Below are 12,883 nucleotides of genomic sequence, written 5' to 3' on the forward strand. Positions count from 1 at the left end.
TCTCTTGTCTTGAGGGTGACAGACCAAATTCCTCCCTGTCTCCTTCCTTTCATCCTCATCTCTAAGTCTCAATATCTTCATCCTTGTTAACCTAACCTAACCAAACCCTCGAGGCACAGTCCAAGTCTAATCCCTCGTTCTAGAGTGTCGAGGAGATGCTTGTGTGTCCTCCTCCTCCTCCTCCATAGTCTTCCTTGTTGACATTGACGAGTGTTGCTGGTGACGCCATCTATATTGTAACGTTTTAATCACCATTTTCCTCAGTTGATTAGTCTGTTCCTCCCGTTACTGATGACCTGGGTGACATAACACACACACACACACACACACACAACGTTCGTCTCAGCTATGGTTAGGTTCATGAGCCTCCACAGTCACTTAAGCAAATGAGACTTCAATCACTAGGGGAGGAGAGCGCTTATCAGTCCAGAGGCTAAGAGCTCATAAAGGCTAGGAGGAAAAGTTAGCCGAGGAAGTGACCGACACACACACCCCCCCCACCTACCACGCCCCACGCCACACACAACACCCCCCCCACACACACAAAACAGACGCAACACAACACACCCCCTTCCCCACACACAACACAACCCCCCCCCCTCTCACACACACACAACACCCCTCCACACACACAACACCTCCACACACACAACACCCCTTCCCACACACAACACAATCCCCACCCCTCTCACACAACACAACACAACCCCCTGCCCTCTCACACACACACAACACAACCCCACCCTCACACACACACAACACCTCCACACACACAACACCCTCCACTCACACAACACCCTTCCCCACACACAACACAACCCACCCCCTCTCACACACACAACACAACCCCACCCCTCTCACACACACACAACACAACCCCACCCCCCCCCACACACACACACACACACAACACAACCCCACCCCTCTCACACACACACAACACAACCCCCACCCCCCTCTCACACACACACAACACAACCCCACCCCCTCACACACACACAACACAACCCCCACCCCTCTCACACACACAACACAACCCCCACCCCCCACACAACACAACCCCACCCCCTCTCACACACACACAACACAACACCCCTCCACACACACAACACCCTCCACACAACACAACACCCTCCACACACAACACCCCTCCACACACAACACCTCCACACACACAACACCCTCCACACACACAACACCCTCCACACACACAACACCCCACACACACACAACACCCCACACACAACACCCCTCCACACACACAACACCCTCCACACACACAACACCTCCACACACACAACACCCTCCACACACAACACCCCTCCCACACACACAACACCCCCAACACACACACACAACACCCTCCACACACACACACAACACCCCTTCCCACACACACACAGGAGACACACCCCAAAATGGCACCGTCAGGAGGAAAACTATTACACTTGGAGGGAGAGAGAGACATAAGTCACCTCCTTCTGATAACTGGTCCTGGGATATTACGTCATCAGTCACGTTAGTAACACCCGTAACTGGATGACGTACGAAATTATTTAACAAACTGATTTAAGTAATAAACATATAAATTACTTATAAAACTAGTGTCTATGTTAATGAGTCTATTGGAAGTATGTAGACGTTTCTTTACTACCTGTTTAGGATATGTAATGGCGGCAGAGAATGTTTTGGCAAGGGTTCTCTGGTTCACCTGAAGCTTAATCACCTTTACGCTAACGCTAACCCGTGATACCCTAACCTACGCTAAACTAACAGTACCCTAACCTAACCTAGGCTAACTCAATCTAACGCTAACCTAACCTACGCTCCTTTAACGCTAACCTAACCTAACCTACGCTAAACTAACGCTAACCTAACCTAACCTACGCTAACCTAACCTAACCTACGCTAACCTAACGCTAATCTAACCTACGCTAAACTAACGCTAACCTAACCTAACCTACGCTAACCTAACCTAACCTTCGCTAACCTAACCTACGCTAACCTAAACCCTCTTTAGCGTTAAGGTCTGTATAATTTCATCAGGTGGTCCGAAAATAATAAGAAAAAAAACTACACACTTTATATTTGTATGTGTATAATATTTTCCCTAACCAAAATGAATGAAGGAATGAATGATGAGACAAGAGTTACTTTCTTCCCCGAACTCTGCTGCCATCTTATCACCCCACTCCCCCTCACCCCACTCCCCCTCACCCCCACTCCCCCTCCCTCCCTCTCTCCCTCACAAACTAAAAGCACGCCCCAGACAAGAAGATAACAAGTTTAGCTGTTGTTGTTGTTTTTAATGCTGTTTAATCTTCAGACTTATTATGTAAAAAATATTAATATTATGTTTTCTGGAGATCTTTTGTTTTTGTTTTGTGTTTGTTTTAATAATTTACTTACTTATTGTTGAACTTATCGCCCAGAGCTCCAGGTATTACACAGTCTTTCTCTCTATGTCAAAAGAACAATGGAATATACACACACACTCACACACACCAAGCAGCGCAGGGGGTATTCGGCACCGAGCATCCTGTGTAAGGCGAAGCGCAGCAGAAGCATTAGAGTGCCAGGGGTAGAGTTAGGAAGATAATGGCAGAGTGACAAGTTGACACGTCATCAAGGGCCACTACCCCATGACGTAGGTAAAGGGCACATTACAAAGGTCCTCAAACTATCCAACCAGGAGCGAACTCGTAACAATGGTTTTAAATTAGACAAATTTAGATATAGGCGCGAGATAGGTAAACACTGGTTTGAAGAGTAGTGGATGAGTGGAACAAGTTACCAAACATCATCATTAACTCGAATACGCTGGATAGCTTCAAACACAGGTTGGATGCTTATATGAGCGATAGGGGTTGGGTGTAAACGGGACTGCCCAGTATGGAATCAAAGGCCCCGCTGCAGTTTCCTTCATTCTTATGTTCTTATGTAGCCAATACGTAATCAAGGGCCACTACCTCATGACGTAGCCGAGACGACATGTACAGTAGGGTCAGGTTCCAGGGTGCATGTACACCCAGAAGGTACACACAGTCTTGTATACATAATTAATCTGTTGAGAACGAGTCAGGGACGAGTCAGGGGTTATTACACTTATGTAATGGTGTTTGTCCTCTCCAGTTACTGCGTCATGGTGGCGTAGTGTGTGTGTGTGTGTGTGTGTGTGTGTGTGTGTGTGTGTGTGTGACGGAATCCAGAAAAATGTGTTACGTATGTGACTCCAGATTGACTCCATACCATAACACAGTGTCACCAGATGGACCCAACACTACTATATTGTTTGTATACTGTATTAAGTTGATGTGAAATTGTGTGACGATTTTACTGAATAAATAAATGTATATCTATCTATTCATCTACAGTAAGTATAAAATCACTTAAGTTCACCCCCAGCTCATTTCACCTGATCATTAATCACCCTAACTTTATCTGAGGAAGTTAGGTTAGGTTAGGTTAGATTAAGTTAGGTTTCAGATTTACTCTGCGAGGAGGTTTGTTTATGGAGCACCCCTTACAGCCTGTGAAGGGGAAGCGTTTACAGCACCCAGCAGGGAATCAGGTGGAGGTCATGCTAGCCTTCTTGAAACATGCAATTTGGGATGCAAGTGCCTGGATTATGTCGGCAAGTTACATACAGTGACAGGAGTGTGTTGAGGGAAGAATTACCGATACACTACATCTGTTTATGTCAGGGCGTGGCGGGTCCCTAATAATTCAAGTGCCAGGCTGTCTGGAGGGATATCTGGTCAGGAGGAAGGGGTGTTGGTGACGGCGAAGGACTTGTGCTGTGGTAGGATAGGCACGGCGGAGGAAGGCACAGCAGGTTAGGTTGAAAGAGCGACTAGAATGCTAAGTAGTAGTGGGTTGTGGTCAGCAAGGGTCGTTGTTTATTAGCCATAGACCTGCCAGACCCGGCCTCACCTGACAGGTTATGGCCCACACGTCTTAATACTCAATACCCAGCCGGTGACAGGACCTCTTTGGGATTACCTGAAGAAACCTAACCTAACCTCATCCCCGAAGTAGTGTTAAGGTTGTTAATGGTTAGGTTAGGTTAAGCTTTAGATGAAATAAGCTTGGATGGAGATTACTCAGGTGACAGGACCTAATTGTAATAAATAGATAGATAGATAGATAGACACACAGTGATGGTGGTGACAACAGTGGTGTGTTTGACAGGTGGTGGTAATGGTGTCACGGCTGGCCAGGGAGGCAGGCAGTCAGCCGGGCAGGGAGACAGAGAGGCAGGCACACAGGGAGGGGGTGTGGCAAAGCAGGGAGACAGACAAGCAGGCAGGCAGTGAAAGGGGTAGGGAGGGAAGCAAGCACACAGAGAGAACAAGGATGACAGGCAGAGACAGGCTGGCAGACAGAGTGACAGGTCGGCAGGTAGAGTTTCAGGGCGGCAGGTAGAGTTTCAGGGCGGCAGGTAGAGTGTCAGGGCGGCAGGTAGAGGCAGACAGACAGACCAACAGGCAGAGACACTGTGGCAGGCAGAGGCAGACAGGCTGATCCACTTAGTAACGAAGAAGAGTGAGAAGAAACAAACGCAGCAGCTGTGGCCTGACAAGCCTGGGGGGCCGGGCAGTAACTTGAGGCATGGCTGACGGGGTTATAATACATTCCTCAAACACTCATACGTCCCTAGCTTATTTTTTTTTTTATTCTTCTTAAACTGCAGAAAACATAATGTATCTGAGCTCAGTACCTTCTCACATCACCATCAGTCGCCAGGAACACATGTTAATACACTGTACTCTTGAGACGCGTTCTTCCTTTCGTTTCAAAACTCTCTCTCTCTCATTACCCACAAACATTACTCCACTCTGTATTTAACTTAATATTAAAGAGACATTCATACCGCACGTATCACCACTGGAAATGTGAAAGATAATGATGAAAATAAAGTAAGAGAAAACAAAGAACATCACCGTTCTTTACTTAGTGGTGGAGGCTGGAGGGAGGAAGTGAGTAGCCAGTCATGACAATAATCCCTAATTATTGCCACAATATTACGACCTTTAGGATAATATCAACCAAATAAAATATTCACAGTTTAAATCATTTATTTATTATAAAATATAATCATAACAAACGTACTACGAATTCACTAAGGATCATGGGTAATAAAACATGACCGGCAACTCATCAAGGACACCACCGCGATGTCCCCAACATGACGCCAGCCAGCCCGCCAAGTCGCCAACCTCTCATATTAACAGTAATTACAACTCACAGCTTACGCTGTTGCTGACTGAACGTTTCTCGTAACTTTTATGCACTGGGAAGAGTCCAGATTCTCAGACATTCGTATATTAAATTTACCCAATACGCCAACTACGCCAGACTTCTTAAAATATTCTTGTGTTAAATTTCTCCTTAACGAGGATTGTAGAAAATGTTTAATTAATATAACTTAGAACAAACTCAGCTACCAGAATGACGTTGGAACTGCACTAAGACTACCACAGATAAAGAGAAATACATAGATGATAATAATAATAATAATAATAATAATAATAATAATAAATAGATAGACCCGGTATAAACTCAGACAAATATTCAATAAAATCGTCATACAAATTAATATAATTCGGAAAGTAGGTTTTAATAAAGTTATGCAGACAATGTACAGCAGCAACACTAATAATAATAAGGGCGGATCCAGGGGGGGTCCTGGGGTCCGGAATCCCCCTTTTCACCACAAAATTCCAATACCTTTTCTTTAATGCAGTGTTGTACTCAGGCATTTTTGTATAGTAAAAAATGTTTACAATTGACCTCAGAATATCTCCTAATATCAAGTGCACATGGCCTCAAAATGCCCATGATATTGGTCAGATAAAGAAAAAATCGGGGGTGGGGAGGGTGCAAGTGCGCCAAAGCCCCCCCAGCTGAGGGGAGCTCGCCACGTTCCCCACCCACAAGTTCTTCGACCCCCTTGATATTCCTGGATCCGCCCTGAAGAAGAAGAAGAAGAGAGAAGAAGAAGTAGAAGAAGAAGAAGAGGAAGAAGTGAGAAGAGGATGAAGAAGAAGAAGAGACGAAGAAGAAGAAGAAGAAGAAGAAGAAGAAGAAAGAAGAAAGAAAGAAGAAGAAGGCTATAATATTATTACTGCGCTTCAACAACAAAGGTCTTTAAGCGCGTAACAAGGTTAGTAATAAACTAGTGTAACAGTAATACAAATTATGGGTGATAGAACTGTCTGTGTGTTGTTAAGAAGAGCAGTGGTAGTCTGGGTAAGGTCAACAAGCTAAACAGCATTACACATATGAAGGTCAGCAGATATAGAACACACCTGCTGACACACACACCTGTCAACGTGTGTAAGGTGGCTTTGTGTGTTGTTATGCATATGTATGTAGGCTACATATGTTCCCACGATATTAGTTGCGTACACACACACACACACACACACACACACAGGGAGGAGAGAACAAACACATACACAGAGCAGAGAAAATAATCTGAAATAGATGATTGCGGCGAAGTGTACCCACCTTCACCATCACATACCACAACCACCACCTCACACCATCACCCCACCATCCACAGCACCAGTCCACCACCACCACCCTCACCACACCAGTACCACAACCACCCTCACCATCCACATCACCACCACCACCACCACCACCACCACCACCACCACCACCACCACCACCACCACCACACCACCCTCACCACCGCCAGTACACCCAACCACCACCCTCACCACCACCACCCTCCACCACCACCACCACCCTCACCATCCACATCACCACCACCCTCACCATCCACATCACCACCACCCTCACCATCCCACATCACCACCACCACCACCACCACCACCCTCACCACCACCAGTACACCACAACCACCACCCCCCTCACCCACCACCCCACACCACCTTCCCAACCACCCCCCCTCACCACCACCACCCTCCAATCCACATCACCACCCTCACCATCCACATCACCACCACCATCACCACCACCACCACCACCACCACCACCACCACCACCCTCACCGCCAGTACACCACAACCACCACCACCACCCTCACCACCACCACCCACACCATCCACCACCACCACCCCTCACCATCCACATCCCACCACCCTCACCATCCACATCACCACCACCACCACCACCACCACCACCACCACCCCACCACGCCAGTACACCACAACCACCACCACCCTCCCCACCACCACCACCCTCACCATCCACATCACCACCACCCTCACCATCCACATCATCACCACCACCACCACCACCACCACCCCACCACCGCCAGTACACCACAACCACCACCACCACCCTCACCACCACCACCACCCTCACCATCCACATCACCACCACCTCACCATCCACATCATCACCACCACCACCCCACCACCACCTCACCACCACCACCCACACCATCCACACCACCAGTACACCACAAGCGGCTAAACCATCTCACCACACAACATAAAGTTCAACTGTACATGGAAATTGACAACAATTTTTGCCCTTAATCGGTCTGACCACATAAGGAGTCTGATTTACGCCCACACACGCACGCACGCACGCACGCACACACGCACACACACACCAGTCTGTTTGTCTGTCTGTGTCTCTTTATTTCTCTTTCAACGTTCTGACTCACTAACAACATCTACAGTCAAACGACAGAGACAGACAGACAGAGACAGACAGCCAGACAGACAGCAGTGGGTCAGGAATAACAAACACACAAAAATATTTCCTCGTCTACTATTACTACTGTACACCGTGACCACCACCACCACCACCACCACACCACCACCACCACCACCACCACCCCACCCCACCACCCACCCCACCACCAACCACCCCACCACAGCCCCACCCCACCACCAACCACCACCACAGCCACCAACCAACCACCACAGCCACCACCACACCCACCACCACCACCACCACCCACCCCACCACCACACAGCTCACCCCACACCACCAACCACCACAGCCACCACAGCCACCACCAATCAACTCACAGCCCACCACACCACCACCACCACCACCAACTAACCACCCACCACCACAGCCCCACCACCACCACCTCACCACCACCACAGCCACCACCACCACAGCCACCACCACCACAGCCCACCACCACCACACTCACACCACCACCACACCACCACACAGCCACCACCACCACCACCCACCCACCAACCACACCCACCCACCACACCACACCACCACAGCCACCACCACCACCACCACACCACCACAGCCACCACCACCACAGCCACCACCCCACCACAGCTCACCCCACACCACCACCACCACCACCACAGCCACCCCACCACCACAGCACCACCACCACACCACCACCCCACCACCACCAGCCACCACCACCACCACCCACCACTGCCACCACCACCACAGCCCACCCCAACCACAGCCACCCCACCACCACCACACCACCACCACCACAGCCCACCAACAATCACCCACCACCACAGCCACCCACCACCAGCCACCACCACCACAGCCACCACCACCACAGCCACCACCACCACAGCCACCACCACCACAGCCCAACCAACCACCAGCCACCACCACCACAGCCACCACCACCACAGCCACCACCACCACAGCCACCCCACACCACCACCACAGCCACCACCACCACACCCACCACCACCACCACACCCACCCAGCCACCAACCAACCACAACCACAGCCACCACCACAGCCACCACCACCACAGCCACCACCACCACAGCCACCACCAACCACAGCCTCACCACCACAGCCACCACCACCACAGCCACCACCACCACCACAGCCACCACACCACCACAGCCTCCACCACCACCACACAGCCACCACCACCCACCAGCACCACCACCACAGCTCACCACCCCACCACAGCCACCACCACCACAGCCACCACCACCACAGCCACCACCACCATACCACCACCACCACAGCCACACCACCACCACCACACAGCCACCACACCACACAGTCACCACCACCACACAGTCACCACCACCACAGCCACCCCACCACCACAGCCACCACCACCACAGCTCACCACCACCACAGTCACCACCACCACAGCCACACCACACCACGAGCCACCACCACCACTGCCACCACCACCACACCACCACCACAGCCACCACCACCACAGCCACCACCACCCACAGCCACACCACAGCCACCACCACACACCACCACACCACAGCCACCACCCACCACAGCCACCACCACCCACAGCCACCACCACCACAGCCACAGCCACCACCACCACAGCTACCACCACCACAGCCACCACCACCACAGCCACCACCACCATAGCCACCACAACCAGCTACCACAGCAACCACAGCCACCACCACCACAGCCACTACCACCACAGCCACCACAGCCACCACCACCACAGCCACCACACCAGCACCACCACCGGATGTGAGACATTTTATCCGCCACACACGAACATCAATAACATTTATGATAGAGGGGGAAGAGCTGTTAGTGGGAAGGGGGGGAAGGGTGGGAGGGGGCTGGGGGGTGGGGAAGGATGGGGGGAGGGAGGAAGTAAATGAGAGGTAGGTAGGTAGGTAGGTAGGATTGAGGGAAGGGGTAGTGTGGATGAATGAATGCTAGGATAAAGGACAGAGAGAAAGAGAAACAGAATTAAAGGAGAGAGAGAGAGAGAGAGAGAGAGAGAGAGAGAGAGAGAGAGAGAGAGAGAGAGAGAGAGAGAGAGAGAGAGAAGAACTGAGTATAATGTTTACATCTCTCAGCTGATCACCCATGACCTCTCATACCTGGACCCTTTGTTTACGTTCATCAGCTGATCACCTGACACCTATCGGACCGAGGGAGCCTTAGCTAATATCTCCTCAACATCTGATACCTTTAATAACATCCACTGAACACCATACACCTATCAGATGAACAGAACACATACCTGCAAACATCACTTGGACACACGACTGAACACCTCATATATCTCTTAATAACATCTGCTGAACATTTAACACCTGTAATAACATCTGCTGAACACTTAACACCTGTAGGATGAAGATCACCACACACACACACACCTTAATAAGCCACAGGTGATGTTATATCCTGAATCCCAAATATCCAGTTCATGTCACGATTGCAATTCTTCCTTCACATATGAACAGAGATTTGCTGGTTAGGTTAGGTGAGGTCAAGTTAAGTTAGGTTAGGTGAGGTCAAGTGAAGTTAGGTTAGGTGAGGTCAAGTTAAGTTAAGTTAGGTGAGGTCAAGTTAAGTTAGGTTAGGTGAGGTCAAGTTAAGTTAGGTTAGGTGAGGTCAAGTTAAGTTAGGTTAGTATTGATGGTAATTGTAACAGAAGTTTTCCACGAGTAAAAAATTCTTCACAAAATTAAATCTCACTTTAACACCACCAAATTAATTAAGGTTTGATGAAGCCATTGGGAGCTACAGAAGTATATCAGTTAACCACACCATCAGATTTAACTCTCTTGTGGTGTTAACTTGGAAGCCTTTAAGATTACAGAGCACAGTATATAACCAGAGTCTGACCCCCTCTTCTTCAATACCTTTCTTCTTCCTCTTCTTGTTTTTTTCTTTTCTTCCTTCTCCTCTTTTTATTTTCCTACCTGTTCCCTCTTTTCTTCTTTCTCCTCCACTTCTCTTATATCCTCCTCTCTCTCCTCTTACTTGTCTATGTTCTCTCCCTTTCCTCTTTTATCTTACTCCTCTCCTTCTTTCTTTCCCCTTTCTAATCTTTCTCTCCTCCACCTCCTCTTCTCTCTACCTTCCACCATACTTCTCCTTTACTTCCTAATTCTTCCTCACACCTTCCTCCAACTCTTCTCAGGTGATCACCATTACTCTCCAACACACCTCCACCATTACTCTCCAACACACACAGGGTTAATTTGAATGTTGAGTCTCAATGCAATTTTGATACCATATTACAATGCATTTTTTTTCCTAATGTGGTTGTCGCCTAACCTAACCTCATCCCCTAAATAGCGTTCAGGTGGTTAATCTTTAGGTGAAATAAGCTAGGGTGGAGATTCTTCAGGTGATCCCTCATAATTATCAAACCTGAGCACGGTAACAACATTCATCACAACAACAACAAACTGAAGAGGAACCAAGTTTGTACCGAGAAGGACTCCCGACAAGACACGTTAGGTCGTCTTACTTTTCCTTCTTTCCCTCCCCTTCCCTCTCCCCCTACCCAGTGTGTCTTAATATACCTGTGGGTCACGTAGATATGTTAGTCAATACAAGCTACCAGGCGCTTTAAGGAGACAGGGGGAGGGGAGGTAAGCTCGTATGAAGGTAAGATACACTCGTATGTATAGATAGATAGATAGATAGATAGATGTTTATTCAGTAAAATAATAATACAAATTCGCATTCACACACACACACACACACACACACACACACACACACACACACACACTACACCAACGCTCTCTCCACCCTGGAAATGCCATCCCTCAGTGACCTCCACCACCAAGCACTGGAAAGGTTTGGCAGTGGACTACTACACCGCCCTCGTCATCGCCACCTCCTGCCACCTGCAGCCCCCCATCCAACTCGCGCAGTCCGCCACTACAACAAAATTCAGCCCATAAGAGCCCGCACTGATAGATATAAGAACAGCACCATCCCATCTATTGTTAAAATAATAAACAACTCCTGATTTATGTACTGTATAGCCCTGTAAATGTTTTCAATGCATATTATATCATTATGTCTAAATCAAATGTAAGTCTGTATATTTTCAGCCACCGGCTGCAACTCTATTAATAAACCGTTTATTATTATTATTACACACACACACACACATAATTAATGAGTGTAAACAATAATAACTCTATATTTAACTAAAGTGTAGACTTAACCATGAGGGAAGAACAATGTTTATACCCCGGCAACAAACACAGGGGCGGGTGTTAACAAGGTCTGCTATTCAACCTTCCCGCCCACTAAACAGTTCTGAACCAGTGTTACCATCTTAACGGTCACTACCATACACCGAGATACAATTTCTGTTTCTCTTGTGTCTTGAAGCTTTACAACTTCATGAAATAAGATATTATGTTATGATTCCAAGGTAGAGACTAACACTATCATTGTAAAAATTATTCTATTATTTTTAACATCGTTTCTCGTCGTGTTTCCGTCAAGGTATTTTATCCCCTCGTGATGGCAACACTGCAGCCTAGCATAACTGAGCCCCATCCGTGTTCAGTAAAGGTATATAATTCTGAAAATCGTCGTGCATATACTGATTTGCTATGCACGGAGCATGGCAACGTGAACACATGGCAACGCACACACACACACCCATCATGCCTGAAATTCTATGATAAACTGTTTATCATTTGTAAAACCGACACCCTAACATTTGGCCATTATTTATCTAACCATTCATTCGTTATAGTTTATTTTCATTATACATAATCGTTAATTTACATCTAAAGCGGATCTGAATACAGCGAGATTAAGTTACCACGACGATATCGCATTACGACTGAAGGCAGCTTAAGAGGTCATGCTGTTACGCATCTGGCAACACACTCGTGATTATCCAACGTGCCAGATGTACGATCAAGGTCGCTTTAACACGTCCGTCACATCTCCACACGATGTTCTCTCTTCCTCAAACATAAAACTCAATAACCAGATTGAATTTAAATCCAAACCAGACACCAAAGTAACTATAAAACATTCCAATTTAATTTTAACTCGTGAAAGAGAAGAAAAATGAGCTTGAAATATGTTAAATATGAAAAGTTTTATTGAAATTTTAAAACTACGCTCTGTCGAACACGAGGGGGGTAGCTGACACCTTGTTATCTCCACCACCACCAGACAGACAGAC

The sequence above is a fragment of the Homarus americanus genome, unplaced genomic scaffold, assembly GCF_018991925.1.
Source record: "Homarus americanus isolate GMGI-L3 unplaced genomic scaffold, GMGI_Hamer_2.0 scaffold54840, whole genome shotgun sequence".
In the NCBI taxonomy this organism is placed as follows: Eukaryota; Metazoa; Arthropoda; class Malacostraca; order Decapoda; family Nephropidae; genus Homarus; species Homarus americanus.